Consider the following 23,284-nt stretch of genomic DNA (forward strand, 5'->3'; position numbering starts at 1 on the left):
TATACATTTACCCCTGGCCACTCACTTTGAGAAACTCATCCTAAGGAAATAGTTGGGATCAAGTGCTAAATTACAAACCATTCAGGATATGTGCAAATAAAATACAAGTAAGGAATTTATCACAGTATCCTTTATTACAGAGCAAAAAGAAAATATCATTCAACGAGAGCCATTACGTAAATGATGGTGTATAAATAAAATGAATGGAATAGAATGCAGCTATTTCATAGTTATACTCTAGAGGAATATTTATTAAGTGGAAATATAGCTGAATAATAAGTGAGAGTTAAATCGATGTATATTATCCTACTTTTGTTAAAACTATTTCTGTGTATATATGCACAAATTTCTGTGACTATATACGGAGAAAAAGTCTAGGGGCAAATGTGAGAGTGAGAGTAGTTTTTATCTCTGCAGGGTCAACTTGCCTGAACTTTAAAATGCTTCTACTGTGTTCTTACTAATGTTGAACATAACTTATTCTTTTTGCAATTTTATTAAATTTAAATACCATTTTATTTTTTTGGCTGCACCACGCAGCATGTGGGATCTTAGTTCCCTGACCACGGAGCGAACCCAGGCCTCCTGAAATGGAAGCACAGAGTCTCGACCACAGGACCACCAGGGAAGTCTTTGAACATAAATTTTCAATTAAAACTTGATATTTTTCCCACTCCTACCCAAGAAAAAGAAAAAATGACAGGAAACAAGTTTTTAAGGAGTTGCCCCTCTAACACATCAGGCTCCGAGGTGCCTGCTGCCTCCCCGGGGTCAGTGACTCTGTTCTCTGGGCAGTTTACAGGTTACAGCTCAGCTTTGCTAACCAGCTAGCAAGTAGCAGCTTCAGCGAACAGGATTCTGATGTGCTAATTGTTCCGAGCCAGAAGTCAAGCCAGTAGAGTGGGAACCAAAGGTTCAGCCTGGATTGTCAATCTGTTGATGCTTATTAGGCATTAGAGCTTCAGCTGACACTGGAGCAAGGACTCACTGCTCACGACGACTCAGATATTCCTAAGTCATCTGGATAACTCTCTCCTTTTACCTAAAGGCGCCCTGATGCACTTAAAAGATATGTCCAGGTTCAAATGCCTGGAAAGAAGCCAGGAAGTCTCAGTGATGGAGAAAAAAGAAAAGAATTTCTTTGGATATAAAGGCAGAAACATTAGCATCACTGAAGATTGATTGGAACTCTGGTAGGTTTTGGAATCATGCATTGCTACTCCTTCAGTGAGAAATAAGTTTAAAATAAGGTAGAGCAAAGCAGGGGCCTCCCAGATAGCTCAAATGGTCAAGAATCTGCCTGCAATTCAGGAGACCTGGGTCGGATCCCTGGGTCGGGACGATCCTCTGGAGAAGGGCGTGGCAACCCACTCTGGTACTCTTGCCTGGAGAATTCCATGGACAGAGGAGCCTGGCAGGCTCCAGTCCTTGGGGTCGCAGAGTTGGACATGACAGAATGACTATTACTTTTACTTTCAAAGCAAAGCAGTCACCTTTCAGTATGTGCCTAAACTGACTATTTTTACCCTCACAGTTTAAAAAGTCTTGCAAACCAGAGCTCAGTATCATTAACAGACAATGGTTCCAAGGTTTTGTTAGAAAGATATTTCCATTTATATGTGTAGATTTTAAAGGCAATTTTATTATATCTGGGGACCAATTTTTAAAGTTCTACAATAGAAATTAAAGTGCAAATGGGATTTACTTAACAGAAATTTGCCTTGAAGCAAACTGAGCTCTGTTCTACCTATACCGTTAAGTGTAATTACCTGTAATGTCAAAAGTCAAGACTTTTTTTTTCCTTACTGAAAATAATAATCCCCCAGTTTCTTTTTGACTGTGAAGTTCTTCATAAATGGTGACTGGTTTTCTGAATCTAGATTCCCTAGATTCTTCTTATTTCTATTTTCATACATAGGGATCCTTTTCTAAATTTCCTTTTACAGCAAAGAATCAATTTTTCATTACGTAATCCTGTTCAAGGCAGGGATAATAATCAGGGAAACTTTTTTCATTTAACAAGTGCTATTCTCCTGGAAAGGCTTCCCCAGTGGCTCAGTGGTAAAGAATCCACCTGCAATGCAGGAGATGCAGGAGACATGGGTTCAATCTCTGGCTTGGGAAGATCTCCTGGAGGAGGAAATGGCAACTCACTCCAGTACTCTTGCCTGAAGAATCCCATGGACAGAGAGGGCTTGCGGGCTATGGTCCATGGGGTCGCGAAGAGTTGGACATGACTGAAGCAATTGAGCATGCATGCATTTTCCTGGAAAGTTTACCACCCAGTGATTTGAGCAGAAAAAATACTATGTTCTTCAAGAATGAGGAAGAACTTATTTGAAGAGAAAGAATCCTTTGAAAATATGACCATCTGAATAGTTTCTAAGTAAAATAAAAAATCTGTGTCACTTATTTAAGGTTCTTGCTTGGGTTAACAGTGTATGCTTTATGGACACAATAAAGGAAAATGTTGTCCCTCCAAATGGAACTGAAGAATCTGTAAATTTCTGGTGATGCTTGAAAGTCATTTCTTCAGATGTGGGTTCTCTCTATGTAGGGCACCTTTCCTAAGCCCAGCATCAGTGTATCAGGTAGAACAAGTATCTGGAAAAGATAAGCTTCACTGCATATTACCTTTATCATGTGTATGTTATTAGTTTTAAAACTGGAAGTGATTTGAAGGACACTAATTCCCCTTAAAGGAAACTTTCTTGGGCTTCTCTTTTACTTTATTTTCAAAGTCAGATTACAAGCTAATTTAAATTTCAAGTATTCTGATTACATTCCTCTTGAATGACTGCTTCTGATCTTTGCCAAGTCAGTGTTCCCATTCAGGGTGAAGCTATTTTAATTCTACTGCAGGCAGGTCTCCTAATGAAGAGGAGAGTTTAAATTCTTCTTACGTGGAAGCGCACATGGTGAATGCTTTTTAACACAAAGTCTGAGTCAAGCCTACACATTTGGCTTTCTTGTACTAAATTATATAGAAGGCTTTTAAATAAATATTGCAGAAATGTTCTGCCATAGGAATAAATAGCATAAAGTTCCTGAGAGATTAGTGCGAAAGCACTACAGGGGTCTACAGGGCAGCAACAGGAACTGCCCACCTGACGTCTTGCTGGTACTTTGCACCTTGTATAGATTAAAGAAGCTTTGGAAGTTTTAATCATCTTCCCCCAAAGGGGCAAGCATAATCTTCAAATTTGCTTTCAGTGATGTTTAAGAACAAGAATAATTTGAATATGTGATGCAAGTTAGTACCTGGCTTTATTTAAGAAGATGGTACCTGGTGTTCCCTTATCCCGAGAGTGGGGGGTAGAGGAGACCTGGGTGGTTCTTAGTTCATTTTATTTTGTCTACAACGGGCACAGCTCATCCACATGAAAGAGTCGATCTTGGCTTGCCTGGGTGAGATACACAGGAAACCTTATAGGCCTTGCTCTTCCATCAGTGGGATGGATGGTCCAACTGATGAGAATCAATACTCGAGCCTATGGAGGTGCTCCGGTTGAGAGCCAGGGTCCCCTAGAGATGAAGAAAACACCTTCTGCCCCAAACCCTGCCCTGCAACAGGCCAGGTGAGGAAGGAGAGAGAAGGAACGTCTTTTTGATTTGTTATTACAACTTTTCTTAAAATGTCCTCATTTTCAGCAATGGAACATATACAGAATTTTTTTCTATTATTTTCTTTTTGAAAAATAACTTAATTTCTGTCTTCCCCAAAGATGATGATGCTGTGTGCCTTTTGGGAGGATCAAACAAACAAACAAACAAAACAAGCCTCTGTGGGGAACCAAGAGAAAGCAGTTCTAAAGCATTGCTATTTTAAACAACAGTGAGGCTCAGTTGTGTGAAATTAATTGCAATTTCAGTCAATCTACTGTTCTTCCTGATTTACTAGTTTCGGGGCTGCTCTGTAGTCTGTGCTCACTCAAGCCTTCATATGTGTTTCTTTTCAGCATGACTCTGTGACCTAAATTGCAGTGAAATGGAATGTATGACACCAAATTTCTCATATCTGAACAATCTGAAGTCATCCAACTGCAAAACACAGTCCACCTGCAAAATTCCTGTCAGTCATCCATCAGTGATATTCTGCATTTGGTGGAAATGTATGCCACAGTGAGGACCCCACAGCGTGGCTGCCCTGAATTCCCATTGATAAGAAAGGTTCATCCCCTCAGAAAAGGATGGGAAGCTACTAAAGATGCTGAAATTCCAACACTGTCATTTAATGAGAACGAACAAGATAGATCAACAAGGCAGAAGAGAGAGAGAGCTCAGAAATAGATACACAAACTTACAAATGACTTTTCAAAAAGGAACCCAGACAATTCAATGAAGGATGAAAAGCCCTTTCAACAAATGATGATGGGACAGTCAGATACCCATTTAGAAAAAGTAGTAATATGCGATCCCTAACTCACATCAAAAATATTGACCAAGATAGCTCAGAGACCTAAAAGTTTAAAAATATAATCCCTCTAGAAAAGAACATAAGGTTTTTGCAACTTTGGGGTAGGCAAAAATTTCCTAGAGTAACAAAAAAACATTGATTGTAAAAGAAAAAACTTATAACATGGTCTTTAGAAAGTATTTTCTTCTGCTCATCTCATCAAGACACTGTGAAGAAAATGAAAAGACAAAATGAGAGAAAATATATCCTTTACATAAATATAAAAGAACTTTTAGCCAGAAAAAAAATAAAGAACTAATAAATAACAAAGGACAATCAAAATGCTTAAAAAAGGCAAACACTTGAACAAATACTTTGCCAAGAAGATACACAAAAGACCTGGGAGTATATGTAAAGATGGTCAAAGACATCAGTCATGAGGGAAATACAAATTAAACCCATAATAATACACTATTCTATAGCCACTTCCTAAAAATATAATGCAATAGCAAATGTTGGCAAGAATATGGAACAAATAGACTGTCACACACTGGTAACAAGAAAGTCTGAATTAACCAAACACTGATCCCGATTATCCAGCAATTCCACTCAGGGGTATTATCCAAGGTAGAAGAAAATGAATATCCATAAAAAGGCTCATTCAACAATGTTCACGTAACTTTATTCGAAATGTCCAACTGGAAACAATCCCAAATGCTCAGTAACAGAAGAACATATAAACAAATTGCAGTACATAATGAAATAAATATTACCCAGCTACTGATATAAAAAGGATGAACTTCAAAGACATGATGAATCTCAAAGACATGATATGGGATGAAAGGAACTAGTATGAAGGGTATTCACTGGATGATTCCAACTATGCGAATTTAAAAACACATAAGACTAATTTAACTGGAATTCCAGTTGAGCTATTTTAAATCCTAAAAGATGATGCTGTGAAAGTGCTGCATTCAATATGTCAGCAAATTTGGAAAACTCAGCAGTGGTCACAGGACTGGAAAAGGTCAGTTTTCATTCCAATCCCAAAGAAAGGCAATGCCAAAGAATGTTCAACTACCACACAGTTGTACTCATCTCACACGCTAGTAAAGAAATGCTCAAAATTCTACATCAAGGCTGTATATTGTTACCCTGCTTATTTAACTTCTATGCAGAGTATATCATGCGAAATGCCAGGCTGGAGGAAGCATAAGCTGGAATTAAGACTGCCAGGAGAAATATCAATAACCTCACATATGCAGATGACACCACCTTTATGGCAGAAGAGAAGAAAAAACTAAAGAGCCTCTTGTTGAAAGTGAAAGAGGAGAGTGAAAAAGTTGGCTTAAAACTCAACGTTCAGAAAGCTAAGATCATGGCATCCGGTCCTATCACTACATAGCAAATAGATAGGGAAACAATGGAAACAGTGAGAGATTTTATTTTTGGGGGCTCCAAAATCACTGCAGATGGTGACTGCAGCCATGAAATTAAAAGATGCTTGCTCCTTGGAAGAAAAGTTATGACCAACCTAGACAGCATATTAAAAAGCAGAGACATTACTTTGCCAACAAAGGTCCATCTAATCAAAGCTATTGTTTTTCCAGTAGTCATGTATGGATGTGAGAGTTGGACTATGAAGAAAGCTGAGTGTCAAAGAATTGATGCTTTTGAACTGTGGTGTTGGAGAAGACTCTTGAGAGTCCCTTGGACTGCAAGGAGATCCTACCAATCAATCCTAAAGGAAATCATCCCTGAATATTCATTGGAAGGATTGATGCTGAAGCTGAAACTCCAATACTTTGGCCACCTGATGCAAAGACCTGACTCCTTGGAAAAGACCCTGATGCTGGGAAAGATTGAAGGCAGGAAGAAAAGGGGGAAACAGAGGATGAGATGGTTGGGTAGCAGCACCGACTTGATGCACATGAGTCTGAGTAAGCTCTGGGAGTTGGTGACGGACAGGAAGCCTGGCATGCTGCTTTCCATGGGGTCAAAAAGAGCTGGACACGACTGAGCGACTGAACTGAATTAAATACTAATTTATGGTGACAGAATAGAATAATATTTTTTCCAAAGTGGAAAAGGGATATGTGAGTAGAATTTACCTCCAAAAACCCCATATTGTATTAAAAATCTAGTCTTGCTACAAAGTTTTGAAAAAGGTTTATTATTGACTTGATATCCTAATGAAATTACATTTCAAATTCTTCTGAACATTTCAATCTGTCATTTATATGTATTAGCAGTGTGCTGTGTATACACAGAGAAAATAATGATGACTCTATTCTTCATGATTTTAAATGACAGTTAAAGTTTACTCATTTAATATTGTGCCTGTTTGTGTGTTACTCAGTCATGTCCAACTCTTTGCGACCCCATGGACTATTGCCCACACAGGCTCCTCTTCCATGGAATTCTCTAGGTAAGAATACTGGAGAGGGTTGCCAATTCCTTTTCCAGGGGATCTTCCCAACCCAGGGATTGAACCCACATCTCCTGCATCTCCTCCACTGCAGACAGATTCTTTACCACTGAGCCACCAGTGAAGCCCCAGGAGGTAGTAAGATGACTTTTACATCCAGTTTCACTCCCCGACTCCTCAGGACTCACATCTAATACTGTATATTGAAACCAAACAGAAACATTTTTAAACTGAGCTGAAGTTCCAGAGAGGGAGAGAAAAATATTTTAAGTCAGGTCAAATATTGAACAAAATTTTATAATAAAGCATAAACTCCCTGAGGTACAATAATTGAAAATATTTTCCTGGAACACCAAGGCCCGCGTTGGAAGCCCTTGTCCTGCCTCTCTGCGGTCACTGTCCTAGGGCTCATGTGGAAGTCCCATGTGTGATTCTGGCTCACACATGTCCATCTCCAGTCCATCGCCTCCCCTGATCTCAGGATTGCCAAACCATACAGCACCTCAAGGTCTCCATGTATCTCTCCCCTCCTGGCGAGGCCCTCCCTGGTCCCCGTCTGCATCAGTTTCTGTTGCTGTGTAACAAGCATCCCACCCACTTACTATTGCACAGTCTCTATCGAGATGTGGCTTTGCTGGGTCTCCCAAGGCTGCCCTCAAAGTGTGGTCTGGACAGCCTTCCTCTGCAGAGCCCAGGGGCCTCCTTCAGGGTCCCGTGGTTGTTGGCAGAATTCAGTCCCTGCAGGCTGGAGCACTGAGGCCCCAGCTTTCCTGCCGGCTGGTAGGGCCATCCTTTTCTCCAAGACGCAGCTCACAGCTCCCTTCTCCAAGGCCAAGGGGAGAATCTCTACTGCCAAGACGGAGTCTTACACGAGATAACCTAGTAGTCACAGCTGTGTTATTCACCCCTCTCACTGCATGCCATTAGCCCCACCCACTCAACACAGGGGTCGTCTCAGAACTCTGCCAACCATGCCCTCTAAAATGCTAGCGCCCACTCCCAAAACACACACATCTACTCACCTCCCTACTTTATTTCCCTCTGTAGTACTTTTTACCAGTTGAAATAACAAATATTTGATATATTTATATTCTGTATTTCAGCTTCATCTCGCTGAAACGTAAGCCTCACTAGGGCAGAACGTTTGGTCTCTTTTTCTTTACTACTATATCCCCAGCCTGCAGAAGATTACCACCTGGCTCAGAGCAGCTTATCAACAAATATTTACTGAATGAATAAATGATTTACTACCTAGAACTGCCTGAGAAACATCCGCACCTCAACATCTCCAATTTTACTCCTACACACAGATTTCTGCGACCTTTTTCCTTAGTTAGTTGCCTTACATCAGAACTTTTAGTCACAAAAGATCAAGCTAAACGTCATCTTTTCCACAGTTGCAAAGCTATATAGTTGTATTTTATTTATAGTTTTATCAGCCAACTATGTGGTGAGAATGCCACACTAAATATATGCAAAACCCACCGTTTTTAAGCTTGTGTGAAAACAGATATGTTTCATGTCCGGTTCCCAGGCTCAGAGATGACTTCTGTTTGTTTGCTTTTTAATCTTAAAAATAATCTTTGGTCAAACAGTGGAGAAACTAGGAAGTAAAAACCAAGGTCCTTTGAACACTGACTCCAAGAAAACCACAAGTATGTGACTAAGTCAGTGACCGAAACAAGAGAGAAGTATGGTGTTTGGAGGCAGTGAACATAACTGTGAAATCTGTATCTGACTGAAGACCTTTCCTGATGTCCAGACTAAAAATCTTTTACATACGGATGTGTGTGCTAAGTCACTTCAGTCATGTCCAACTTTGGGACCCCATGGACTCTAGCCTGCCAGGCTCCTCTGTCCATGGGATTCTCCAGGCAAGAGTACTGGAGTAGGTTGTCATTTCACACTCCAAGGGATCTTCCCAACCCAGGGATTGAACCTGCATCTCTTATGTCTCCTGCACTGGCAGGCGGGTTCTTTACCACTAGCACCACTGAGAAGCTCTTACATAACTACAGCCTCCACTAAAAGTAACCGAATAGCACTCAGCTGATCACAGGTCGGGCAGGTAGATTGTCTCTTTCATCTTGTTTAACTGTCCCTACTCTTGTTTACTTTACTAGCGCTACTACTACTAATGCAATTCAAGGAATACAATAAATTTTTAAATCTCCCTTGCCAGTGATAAATGAGCATTCACTCCTGCTTCCCTGGCTGGTTTCTCTTCTGCCTTCTCTCCTTTAACCATATATATGGTTTCCAAGTAAATCTGCCCAAAATCATGATTCTGGCAAGCCTCTCCTCTGGTTATGAACACAGGGTGGCTCCCTATAACCTCGATCCTCACGTTCATGGTCCTCCCTGGGGCCTCACTTGTCAAGTTCCTCACCTAGGTTAGGATGTAGCCTGGATCAATCCGGTTTCTATGTTAACTGCAAGATTCTGACCACTTGACTCCATCTTCATCTGGCCACCACTGGCCTCAGGATGACTGGCTAAAAGAATGAAGATCAAATGAATGAAAATCACAAATATAAAACCCTAAGTGCTACTGACTGTAGAAACGTATCTTTACATGAACAGACTGCTTCTCTGACTCTTAGAAACACAGTAAGGTTAAGAAAGAAGAAAGTCCATGAAACACAGTCTCCAGTGTCTCAAAGTGAAAGCATGATAAAGGCAAAGAAAGTATTACGGGGACTTCGGTCCAGTGGTTAAGACTCCACACTCCCAAAGCAGGGAGTTGAATCCTTGATCAGGGAATTAGATCCCACATGATGCAACTAAAGATTCTGCATGCTAGAACTAAGACCCCGTGAAGCCAAATAAATAAATATTTTTTAAAAAGGAAAGTATTATGGAGGTAAATTTGGCATTTCCCAAGCATCTTAACTGAGCTTTCTGTGGCCCCAGAATTCCCGGCACCGTGGGGCACAACTCTGCCCAGTCATAGGATAGTAAACACAATGGATTTTACTCCTGGGATAAGCAATGTTATAAGGCACATTAACCTAAGCAACGACTTCCCAGGTTGCTCTGTGGGTAAAGAACCCACCTGCTAATGTAGCTGATGCAGGAGACTTGGGTTCAATCTCTGGTTCAGGAAGATCCCCTGGAGAAGGGCATGGCAATCCACTCCAGTATTCTTGCCTGGAGAATCCCAAGGACAGAAGTGAGCTACAGTCCAAGGGATCACAAAGAGTCAGACATGACTGAAGTGACTGAGCAGGCATGCACACACAACCTCGGCAAGGGGGACTGACTGAGTAGATTCTTTACTTTCTGCACCCTTTAAAAGCAGAGAGCTTTCTTTTTTTTTTTTTTAGCAGAGAGCTTTCTATGGCTGGTCATAGGGGAGAAAATTAAGAGACTGTAGAGACTGTAAACTGAGGGTGCTCTGACATGGATGCTTCTCTGATGCTGTGAGAGGGCCCAGGATGAGGAACTATGAGTGGTTTCTAGGAACTTTCAGGAACAAATGGCAGCCTTCAGCCTGTCTTGCCTACAACCTGAATGAGCTTAGAAACTGAGTCCTCCCCAGAGCCTTGATCTAGAACACAGTTGGCCAACACCTTGAGTGTGAGACCCTGAGCAGATTCAGTCCAGCCACGAAGGACTTGTGATCACTGGACCCTAAGCTGAGAAACAACTGTGGAAATGTCCTGCAGCAAAAGAAAACCAATGCTCTTTCTTCTAAGCCCAGCTTCTATTTGTTCATAGAAAATAATATCGTGAAAGCACCTCCCAGTGCTGAAAACTGTCCTCATGGGCAGAAATGTATAGCCAACAAGTGAAAGAGGAAGAAAAGCATAAGAGCTCTTCCAGGAAATCACTTATCTTTCCTACAAAACCAAGACATTTGGGACCAAGCAGAATATACAAATCTTTAATGATCATGCCTACTCTGGGCGCTTCCCCGGTAGCTCAGATGGTAAAGAATCTGCCTGCAATGCAGGAGACCCAGGTTTAAACCCTGGGTGGGGAAGATCCCCTAGAGAAGGAAATGGCAACCTATTCCAATACTCTTCCCTGGAGAATCCCATGGACAGAGGAGCCTGGCAGGCTCCAGTCCTTGGGGTCGCAAAGAGTGGGACACGACGGAGTGACTAACACACACACACACACACACACACACACACACACACACACACACGGCTACTCTAAAGATCATCATGTATGAGTAGGACTTCTCAGAAATGTCAGAAGAGGAACCAGCCCTTCCATGATATTTTACAAACATGAACATCACCAATGGCATAATGAACATTATAATTTATTCAGGTTTCCATGATATATAGGAAAGGTGTTCATCTTTTATTCATCAAAAGAATAACTGATTATCTACTTTACACAGTATCCTTTGTAAGTGCTTATTGACTAGTTCCAAGAAAGGCTAAGAAATATATGCCATCTACATATTATACAAGAAAAAGTAAGTATTAGAGGATGTTTGCCCACTGCTTTGGTTCTTAACAGTAACCATTAGTCACTAAAATACAAATATTCTGCATTTAATTTTGCTTCTATAAGCAATCCTAATTAATTTATAGATATTTGTATCATTTCTACCCCATGCCAGGCTCCCTGCTGCTGCTGTTGCTGCTAAGTCACTTCAGTCGTGTCCGACTCTGTATGATCCCATAGACAGCAGCCCACCAGGCTCCCCCATCCCTGGGATTCTTCAGGCAAGAACACTGGAGTGGGTTGCCATTTCCTCCTCCAATGTGTGAAAGCAAAAAGTGAAAGCGAAGTCTCTCAGTCGTGTCCGACTCTTAGTAACCCCATGGACCGCAGCCTACCAGGCTCCTCCATCGATGGGATTTTCCAGGCAAGAGTACTGGAGTGGGGTGCCATTGCCTTCTCCCAGGCTCCTGCTAGGCACCACAAAAAAAAAAAAAAAAAAAATAAGATAGTAAGTCAGTCCCTGATTTCTAGTTATCCAGAGTCTGTTAAGAGAAACATGTCTATAAAGAATTGAAACAAGCAATTTCAATCAGTAGGATATTAGTAGTATGGGGACTGCTTAAGATGCAGTGTTACCTATGAATTATGTAATCTTGGTGCAACGGTGCTGTGCAAGCATGCTTGCTCAGTCAAGTCTGACTCTTTGTGATCCCATGGACTGCAGCCCACCAGGCTCCTCTGTCCATGAGATTTCTCAGGCAAGAATACTGGATCGAGTTGCCATTTCCTCCTCCAGGATATCCTCCCTGACTCAGGGATTTAAGCTGTACCTCTTGCATCTCCTGTATTGGCAGGTGAATTCTTTACCACTGAGCCTTCAGGAAAGCCCACAATGATGCTGAGCTGTCAATTAAGACAGTGTATATTTCCATCTGTCCATCCATCCAAGACGCTCATGAGTTAAACAGAAACAACTGACTGAATTAAGGGCTGTTCCGACATTTGTTGTGTGCCTAAGGACTGTGATCAACTACATATTTTTAATGAAGGAAAACTAGCTTTTCATAATAGACATCTGTTGTTATTGTTCAGTCGTTAAGTCGTGTCCGACTCTTTGAGACCCCATGGACTGCAGCACGCCAGGCTCCTTGTCCTTCACTATCTCCTGGAATTTGCTCAGATTCATGTCCATTGAGCCCGTGATGCCATCCAACCATCTCATCCTCTGTTGTCCCCTTCTCCCCCTACCTTCAATCTTTCCCAGCATCAGGGTCTTTTCCAATGAGTCAGCTCTTTGCATCAGATGGCCAAAGAATTGGAGCTTCAGCTTCAGCATCAGTCCTTCTAATGAATATTCAGGGTTGATTTCCTTTAGGATTGACTGATTTGATCACCTTGTAGTCCAAGTGACTCTCAAGAGTCTTCTCCAGCACCACAATTTGAAAACACCGATTCTTCAGCGCTCAGCCTTCTTTATGGTCCAGCTCTCACATCCATACATGACTACTGGAAAAACCATAGCTTTGACTACATGGAACTTTGTCAGCAGAGAGATGTCTCTGCTCTTTAATACGCTGTCTAGGTTTGTCAAAGCTTTCCTTCCAAGGAGCAAGTGTCTTTTAATTTCATGGCTGCATCTATCCATTGTTTAATATGAAAGGTGGCTTATAGTTCTTAATCTGTCACAATATCTCTAATATGATAGTCTGAGTACAATAAACTTTACCTGCATGGAAAGGGAACATTATTTTGTTCACTAACCTCTAAAATTCCCCAAATAGAAAGTTACATTAAAACCATGAAGACTCCCCAGAAACAGAGCATATGAGAGTTTGGGACCTAAATCAAACCAGACATTTCACCCCTGACCCAGCAATGTAAAATGACGATAACTGTATTCTGGGAGGGATAGAGTGATTACAGTAGAAAATACTGAACATTACAGTTTATGAACACACACACACAGTATCTATTCTACCAGTCCTGCTGGGAGGAAATGAAAATCTTAATCCCCATCATTCTACCATGGTTTTTCTTAAGTGAGAAATTTCCCTGCGATAATGCTTGTCTTATTTAGCGTTTATTTTTAAAAGGATGAGCTGTGACTTTTCGCACAAGCTGTTTTCAAATTCCACCACTTAAAATTATTCCTGAAAGAACTTTCTTAGGCTCAGCCGTCAGATGTTTAACATCTGCTGTGCATTAGACAAAGTCAAGGATGCAAAACACGGTACTTAGAAATCATAGGCACATAAATAATGCAGGGGTGGGATGCAGCGAAACTGACAAATCGTGACCCCAGCCATTGACACATTTATACATTGGTTGTGGAGAGCTGGTTAATAAATGTGCAAGACTTTAAAAAGCAATGATACATGAAGACAAGAGGACCAGGAGGGGAATACCTGGAACAGAGGATTTCTGCTGATGGGCTCCATCCCAAAAGGCAATCGGCCCACCCACCACATGGTCCCCCAGAACTCTGCTGCATAAAGTTGTACTGGGGGTGGGACACGGCCTCTTGGATTATGAATATTGAATTTTGGCTTCTTCAACTCAGTGGCTAATGAGCTAGTTTCTCCAGTAGCCATGGATGGATGTGAGAGCTGGACCATAAAGAAGGCTGAGCGCCAACGAATTGATGCTTTCCAACTGTGGTGCTAGAGAAGATTCTTGAGAGTCCCTTGGACAACAAGAAGGTCAAACCGGTCAATCCTAAAGGAAATCAACTCTGAATATTCACTGGAAGGACTGATGCTAAAGCTGAAGCTCCAATACTTTGGCCACCTGATGCAAAGAGCTGACTCATCAGAAAAGGCCCTGATTCAGGAGAAGAAGGGGGCAGCAGAAGATGAGATGGTTGGATAACATCAGTGACTCAATGGACACAAGTCTGTGCAAACTCCAGGAGATGGTGAAGGACAGAGAAGTCTGGCGTGCTGCAGTCCATGGGGTCGCAAAGAATTGGACATGCCTTAGCAACTGAACAAACAAATTTATTCTTGAGTAAAAACAAAAGCCTAAAGGCGAGCAGCCAGTGCTGGTGAGATCTATTGAAGGAGCTCAGAGCCAGGCTTGGCACAGCTTTGGGGAACCTGCAGGCTTGGTCACACAGACCCACAGCCTCGCCATGGACATCGAATCTCGGTATCCCATCTGCTGAGGGGGCCAATGAAATGGACAGTGATAGCTTGTATGAAGGGCACCTCAGCCCCAGCACTGCACTAAGCGCTCCTCAGGAAGATCTCATATAATTCTTATCAGAATCTTTTGAAGCAGGAGCCAGGAGAACAATCTAGAAAGAATAACAGAATGGGGCCAACATGATAGGGTGGTTGTGAGGATTACGTGAAGACGGTGGGCTGTGATGATCAGCATTTTACAAGGCACATAGTGCTTAATAGATGGCACGTATCATCATTCCTTGGCTGAGTGAGGAAAGGGGGCAGGGGATTTCAAGCAAAGGAAAAGAGCAGGGTTTGCAAAAAGCCTCCAGGTCACAAGTAGACCAGTACAGCTGGGAGGGGTTCCAGGGAGGACAGCAGGAATGGCTGGGATGTAAATCTGAACTCAATGTGGCAGCAGCTGAGTGGCCAGCCTCCTGCATCCATAACTTTTACCCCCCACGGTCCAGGGGAGTTAGGACAAGGCTTTCAAGAATGAAGGTGAGAAGAGATACTAATTTCACTGGGATCCACCCACAGGCAACACTCAAGGAAGACTGAAAAGGGAGCAGATAGGCAGCAGAGAGACTGGTCAGAGGAGGCTTCAGCAATATCTGTTATCTTGCAACAGGTAGTACCCGGGGCATGGCTCAGATGGTAAAGAACCCGCCTGCAATGAGAGACCTGGGTTTGATCCCTGCATCAGGAAGACCCCTGGAGAAGGGCATGGCTGCTCACTCCAGTATTCTTGCCTGGAGAATCCCACAGACAGAGGAGCCTGGTGGGCTACAGACTCTTTGGGTCACAGAGAGTGGGACACAACTGAGCGACTAACGCTGGAACAGGTAACACAGAAAGAACAAAATTACTTAATGAGAGGATACTCTGAGGTTCTCCAAAGATGCTTCCTTGGTAATGGAGGCTCAGTTGTACTAGAACAGTCAGAAGAGGATGCTGGCTTAACAGGAAGATCGGGAGCCATTCATGACATCGTGAACTTGAGCCTGGAGTGGAATGTTGATGATATGGGTCTAGCAAGTGGTGTAAAGGTTGAGATCATCAATGGGGAAGCACAAGTGTGGGTGTGATGTTCTGGGTGCAGGTGACCCAGTGACCGAGCCTGAACTGTGGGGGAGGGCACACTTAGGTCACAGGACGTGGATGGACAGAGGGGGCAGGGAGAAGATGAGAGACCGACCTGGGAGGACCGAAAAGTGGTCACGAGGTCCTGAGGGCAGGGGAGAAGGAATGAACCAAGCATGTCCCTGATTTATATATCAAATCAAGAGCAGAGACAGAGAAGACAAACCGAAGCAGAGCTGGGGAAGCAGGAAGGGGAGGAAGGAGGAGGATGACCACAGACAGGATGGGTCCTAAAGGGGAAACTGTCATGAGAGTCAGGGCATCAGGACTCAGAAGGCGAGAAGAGTGAAATTAATACTGAATCTCATGTCAATCAATGTCAACATCCCCTTTAAAATAAAAAATATATATATATTCAGCACCACCAAAGTCTTCCCCACCAAACCTGCACTAAAGGAACGCTCAAGGCTTCTATTTTTATCCTCAAACTGTGAACAGAAAATTTTCCTGAAAAGAACTTGCAGGTGCTTCTGAAGGAGACTAAGTTAGAGAAAAACTACTGCAAAATATTGTTTATTAAACAATTCACTGCTGATTGACTCTGTGATAATGAACTAGGTTCAAGCACTGGAGAGCCTCAGGCTGGCTTGAATGATTATTAGGCAAGTGTTTAGAATCAACACTGAATTTCAACAGTGCAGATGTAATCCAAGGAATGTGAATCCATTAAGCTTTTATGCTAATAACTGTTCAGGAGAAGTTGAAAGAGAGGTTAAAGAAAGAAACTGAAGTTTAAGTCTTCCTTTGACATTAAAACGATTTTTGTTCAAAATTCTCAAATCAGTTGCCTAGCACATTAACCTCCTACGTGAAGAACCTATTTTTAAAGAAACTAAAATCTCAATATTCATTACACACATTAATAGTCTCTCAAGTTTTACAAGAGAGCAGTCATTCAGCAAAACAAGTATAAACCTTACAGAGACAGACTTCCTCCATTACTGTTTGATTGGAAACAACCTCTTCAAATCCTTACTAAGCATCTTGCTTGATTAATGTTAGTTTTGAAAGAAGAGAGAGAAAGCGAAAGAGGATAACAACTACAATCCCATGAGGTCTCTCTCTGGTTAACCACATCCCAGGTTCTGCAGCCTCCAGGCGCAAGGCTAGGTGATGGGGAGAGGGGAAAACAGCAGCCTCCAGATCCAGCCACATAGGGTTATAGCCTATGAATACACTCCCTGGTTCTCACACCTCACTATAAGCAACCTACCCAAACACAGAATACAGAAACCATGATGCCAGCACTCAGGTCATCAACACTGACCTCTTCTCTACAGAGTGACATAAGAGCGATGTTACCACTTGGAATTCTACAGAATGTTTATGTATCTGCTCTCCCAAATGTAAAGCAGCTCACTCTTCTTGCACAGTTTCATAGGAGGGGACATCTACCGAGTCTCCATTTGCCACCTAATCAAGTTCATGCATGAAACACTATTTCAGGATTGTCTGAAACTGCTCCCTGCATCACCAGTATTTTCTCTTCGTAATTTCCAACTTTCTTTTGCTTTGAAAATATGTTGATATGATGCTGTCGTCAATAGCTCTAGAAATCTGAATAGGCTCCTTGGTTCAAGCTGTGAGACCTAAGACCCAACATATGATTCTCCCTGTCACATATAAAGTCACCTGGCAACATGTGTTCAACTGAACCATGATCAACCCAGGAAACAGTGACCCACAGCCATCCTCAGGTAGAATGGCACAGCTGAGCATAGGCATGGGGACTGAGAGTTTAAAACTCACAACTAATGCCTGTGACTTGGCATCAATCACTCTTCTACAAAAGTGAATGTGGGGACTTCCCTGGTGGTCCAGTGGTTAAGAATCCATCTTCCAAAGCAGGGAACATGAGTTCAATCCCTGGTTTCTAAGATCCCACAAGCCATGGGGCAACTAAGACCCAATGCAATCAAATAAATAAAGAAATTAGCTTTTTTTTTTTTTTTAAGTGAAAGTGAGCAGGTAATACAGGCTGAAGACTAAGAAATGGCAAAATGTACACAAAGATTTCCTTCTTCAAATCCTTAATCTATGCGGTTCCTAAAGATGAAGCAAAAGGGAAGAAATTATATATGTAGAAGTGGTACTAAGACATTCTGGTTTTCTGATTTCTTAAAGGGTAGCTTGCATTTAGTGAGAGTTTTCTGATATATACAGTATAACAGGAAGAACACAATACATGGGATGATGAGGCTGTAGGTTATATCTGACAGTTAATGCCTGGCCTCCTACAAACTGCTTCAGTTTTCTCATCTATGAAGTGGGCACTCCAGAACTGCCACAGAAGAGCAAATCACTTCTGAGAATCCAGAAGATTGAATTACTAATATTTTAAAGTCTGCGAAGTGAAGTGAAAAGTCGCTCAGTCATGTCCGATTCTTTGTGACCCCATGAACTGTAGCCTGCCAGGCTCTTCTGTCCATGGAATTCTCCAGGCCAGCATACTGGAGTGGGTAGCCCTTCCCTTCTCTAGGGTATCTTCCCAACCCAGGGATCGAACCCAGGTCTCAGGCATTACAAGTGGATGCTTTACCAGCTGTTGTGTATTTATATACAGTAGGGACTGGTTCTGACAATTTCATTGCAGAAAATATGAAAATCCAGCTATAGTTCATCTGATAATGCTAAATTTGGTCATCATGCCTAGTGAAGGACAGAATTCATGCCCCCTGCATTGGAAGCACAGAGTCTGTTTTTTTTTTTTTTTTATTGGAGTATAATTGCTTTATAATGTTATGCTAGTTTCTGCTATACAAATATGTGAATCATCTATATGTACACATATGTCCCCTCCCTTTTGAGCCTTCCTCCCACCCCCCATCTCATCCCTTTAGGTCATCACAGAGCACCAGGCTGAACTCCTGTGCTATAGAGCAGCTTTCCACTAGCTAGCTATTTCACACATGCTAGTGTACATGTCAATGTGGGAGCATGGAGTCTTGACTGCTAGACCACCAGGGAAGTCCCTGGTATGACAATCTTAATATAATTCCTTTTAAATAAGATGAAAAGAACCCTTGGTTTGTGTGTTCCACTACTGCAATAGTTTGCACAGGTTGCCAGTGAACTGTAATCAATAGATGCAGCTGGAATTGCATGACAAGACCTCACATGAAATACAGCCCATCATGGAAACATGAGAGACCCAGGTCTTCTGAGCATAGAGGGCACCCGGGCAGGGGAGCAAGCAGGTCAGTCCATTCACTGGAACACCCACTGGGGGTCGGGCACTACTCCAAACCCTGGGCACAGAGCTATCACAAACACACAGAACTCCCCGCCCGCCTGGAACTTACTACCTCCCAGCTCTACCTGTCAACTTTCTAAATGAAGAGCGATGCAACAGCCAGGGAGAGTATGATCACGTCGTCAGCGATGGGGACACACTGCAGCCAAGAGGATGTGAGACACCCAGGGTCGCTCAGAGTGGCAGAGAGAACACAATTCCATGGACAAACAACAAGGTCCTCCTGTGGAGCACAGGGAACTCGGTTCAACACCCTGTGATAAACCACAGTGGAAAGAACATGAACAGGAGTGTACACATACGTATAACTGAATCACTGTACATAGCAGAAACTGACACAACATCTAAATCAACTATATGTGTGCGTGTGCTAAGTCACCTCGGTCGTGTCTGACTCTTTGCAACCCCATGGACTGTGGCCCACCAGGCTCCTCTGTCCATGGAATTCTCCAGGCAAGAGTACTGGAGTGGGTTTCCGTGCCCTCCTCCAGGGGATCTTCCTGACCCAGGGATGGAACCAGAGTCTCTGACGTCTCTTGCATTGGCAAGTGGGTTCTTTACTCCTAGCGCTATCTGGGAAGCCCCAAATCAACTAACTGTCAATAAAAAAAATTACCACCAACATATGGGAAAAGAACACATGTTTTTAATGTGAGAGAGAATGCAGTTCTAGTGCCCTGAACCACACATGTGGTAGACGCAGTGACAGGCTTCCTCCTGGAATAAACATGGCAACAGCCAGCCCACTGCACACAGACCTGTACTCACTGACTTACTGTCAGATGGCGATTAATGCCACTTCACTAATTTTTAAAGCAACTCTTCAACAGACTATTAAACTCAGACTTTCAATGAATTAAAGCTGCCTTAAAAAAAAAAAGCTTTTTATTTTAGCCGTTAACTCATTATTTCCTAAAACTAAATCACATACAAACTTGTTGATCAGTAAATTGCTAAGTCATGTCTGATTCTTTGTGACCCTGTGGATTGCAGCACGCCAGGCTTCCCTGTCCTTCACTATCTCCCAGACTCTGCTCAAACTCATGTCCACTGAGTCGGTGAAGCCATCCAATAATTTCATCTTCTGTCACCCCCTTCTCCTCCTGCCTTTTGTCTTTCCCAGCATCAGGGTCTTTTCTAAAGAGTAGGCTCTTCTCATCAGGTGGCCAAAGTTCTGGAGCTTCAGCTTGAGTATCAGTCCTTCCAATGAATATTCAGGGTTGATTTCCTTTAGGATTGACTGGTTTGATCTCCTTGCAGTCCAAATGTACACGCTATCCATTCTATTTAATGCTGAACATATTTAATTGATAAAGCAGTTTGCAGGCTTTGTTTCAATTCATCCACACGGTCTTTTGTCCCTATTTTATGAGAATTTCCAAGTGCTGCCAGATTTTAACCAGAACCAGCACTTTCCTAAAGAGTATCCATGAATCCCCAATTCCAAAGCGTGAGTGAGTTTTGTTGGCCTGCAGCTACCCAACGGCCAAAATATTTTAAACTGGCTTTTATTTTGTGACTCTACTGCGTGAGGTCTATAATTTCCAAAATTACTAAGCCGATTATTTTGTAAGTATAATATCCACAGCCTGGCCAACTCCATCTACTTTAGAAATGAGCACAGGGACCCACTTTGATCCTTCTGGTGCAGTTCTGGCAGTTTTATTCTCCTAGTAGCTGTTGCTTTCATATAGGAGTTTTAGCATGTGGAAGTGGGCTACATAAAATATTGATTTTTTCGTTCATACATTTTTAACTGAAAGGGAGATTTGATGTACTCAGGTGAGCTTATAAAGCATGAACTCTTATCATAGGTACAGTATATTCATTCACTGCATGGTCATGAAAGATTTTTTTTTAGAGTATAATTGCATGACAATGTTATGTTAGTCTCTGCTGTATAAGAGTGTGAATCATCCATAGGTATACACATATCTGCTCACTCTGGAGTCTCTCTCCCACCGCCCTCCCATCCCATCCATCTACATCACTACAGAGCACCGAGCTGCTATTCAGCAGCTTCCTACTAGCTATCCATTTTATACATGGTAGTATACATATATCAGTGCTACTGTCTCAATTCATTCTACCCTCTCTTTCCCCTCCTGTATCCACAAGTCTGTTGTCTATGTCTGCGTCTCTATAAGCAAGGCTATCAGTCAGTTTACAAAGGACTAGGTAGCCAGTGGGACAGGCTGCGATGTACTGTACACCCTGGGAGATGTCATGACCATGGCAGTCCATGTGAGTGGTACCCAGGACCACATGCCATTCACTCTGGTAAGCGCACATGGTGTCTCTGAGCGCATCAAAGTCTCCGTGTGCGCCCACGCTGCTGCAGGAAGTAACCCCCAAGTATCACAGACAAGACTTCAAGCAGGCCCCCCAAACCTTTGTCAGTACCAGACCAAGGGTCGTCATATTCATTGGTCCACACGCCTCCCAGGAAAGGGCACATGTATGTTCACATAATCAAACCAAAATACAAAGGAATCAGGCAGTATGTTACTTTTTGGATAGACAGTGCCACATGTCTTTGAGAATGAAATTCTAGAGCCAGTCTGAATGGGTTCAAATCCTATTTCACTACTTCCTAGCTGCGTTAACCATGGACAAGCTATTTCACCTCTTTATGCCTCAGTTTCTTCATCTGTAAAACGGAGATAACTCAGCCCAGAGATGTGATGAAGATTACATGAGGTGATACATATAAAATATCTAGAACAGAGCCTGACAATGTAACCACTATTCAACCATTCAGATGTGCAATATTGTATCATATTATTGTTTTGGTAAGAAAATCAAAGCTGAAAGAGACTGAATAGCTTGCCATTGGTTTTAGAATTTGTCAGTGGTTTATTCTAGAATGAAAATGAAATGTATAAGAGCTCCCCTGAGACCAACTTTCTGAAAAGGTAAAGCCCACAACGTGAAGTCACATGTGGGTCTGAAAAGCAAATTCCTGTGCATGTCAGGGCTCTGATGATGACATGGGGCATCCCTCACCAGGCCACCTGAGCTAACGTTGACTAGTCACCTCTCCTCATGGGGAGGGGAACACCCAGTGGACAAACAAGCCCAGTGTACACAATCAGCCATCGACAAGACTTCAAATCTTAGAAGAGAATCAGTGTCAAAAAGCCCTGGCATCTCGCCCGGGTGAGGGGCCGCCTGCTTTCATTCATGTTCTTTAAATATCAACCAATCCCCACTGTGTTCCGCTCCCACCTTGGAAAATCATCTCACTCATTTCAGTGCAAACAGTGTCCCTGCCCAGTGCCCCGAGGGAGCCAGGCTATTTCCACAATGTGAAGTGGGACAGCTAGAAATCAGAAAAGAGCCAGGCGTGTTAACAAGCAGGTGCTTTTTATCTACTTCAAATTCCCAACAAGGGTCCAGGGAGAGTTGAGAACTGATTTGGATGCAGATTACAGCTCTGAGATAATGGAAAACAACATCCACAGGAAAGCAGATCTTCCCCAGCACCTCCATCTAATGCAGGAGAAAGGTGTGGTCCTGCCTAGAGAACTGCACACAGGCCTTGCGCACAAAGTCCAGCTGTTCCAAACTTGTCCAGAGCACCCACATCTTAGACTGCTCTCCAGGGTCTGTGTGAACATCACTGAACTAGCCCCGCTCTCTTAAGAAGTTATATGGGGAGAGCTTCTCTGATGGTCCAGTGCTTAAGAATCTGCCTGCCAGTGCAGGGGACACAGGTTCGATCCCTGGTCCGGGAAGATACCACATGATGCTGGGCAACTAAGCCCATGCACCACAACTGCTGAGCCTGTGCTCTAGAGCCCGGGAGCTGCAGCTACGGAAGCCCTCACACCCTGGAGCCTGTGCTCTGCAACAAGAAAAACCAGCTCAGTGAGAAGCACACACACCACAACAAAGAGAAATCCTGGCTCGTTGCAAACAGAGAAAGCCTGTGCATAGCAGTGGAGACCCAGCACAGCCAAAAATAAACAAATAAATTAAAACATGAAATGATACAGGGAGATTACACTGGGCAAAACCTAAGTCTGTATATAAAAAGTCCAGGTAAACCAAAGTCTGAAGAAGCCAGGAGCGAACAGGTATGCTGTATAAGACAATCTGTGTAAAAGGCAGCCAAACCCCAAAGAGGGTCACACGGCATCATCTCTGAGTGACATCAACATCTCACCCACAATTCCCATCACTGTTGCATTGAGCTAGAAAAGCAGGGGAAAGCACCCAAACCCTGTTTTTTCAACAGCTTAATAAAAATGCAGATGTTCTATTTTAAAATCAACGAACATCTATGATTCTCAAATGTCTTCATCATAAACGGAATTAGTGTAATATCCTGGATCAAGCAAAGAGTACAGTACCTGAAAAGTAGGAATAACATTATTTTCAGTCTAATAGCATTACCTGTTCTTACTCACTGCCTGATTGTGAGTCCAATCAGAAATGATGTCTTTATAGCCGATTCGCTTTGCCATACAGCAGAAATGGATACAACCCTGAAA

The 23,284-nt window shown here is 42.7% G+C and overlaps 1 protein-coding gene across 4 annotated transcripts in view; it reads right to left on the bottom strand.

Moving 5' to 3' along the window:
* FAM110B (family with sequence similarity 110 member B) overlaps nt 1-23,284 on the bottom strand; it is a 137,292-nt gene that overhangs the window by 75,344 nt on the left and 38,664 nt on the right. Inside the window, exon 1 of one of the 4 annotated variants that reach the window (XM_065903279.1) lies at nt 18,854-18,935. The exons of the other annotated variants lie outside the window; for them this stretch is intronic. The gene's annotated coding sequence lies outside the window, so the exon portion shown is untranslated. Of the gene's footprint in view, nt 1-18,853; nt 18,936-23,284 lie in introns of those variants that run through there. 4 annotated transcript variants of the gene reach the window in all.

The sequence above is a fragment of the Muntiacus reevesi genome, chromosome 12, assembly GCF_963930625.1.
Source record: "Muntiacus reevesi chromosome 12, mMunRee1.1, whole genome shotgun sequence".
NCBI lineage: Eukaryota > Metazoa > Chordata > Mammalia > Artiodactyla > Cervidae > Muntiacus > Muntiacus reevesi.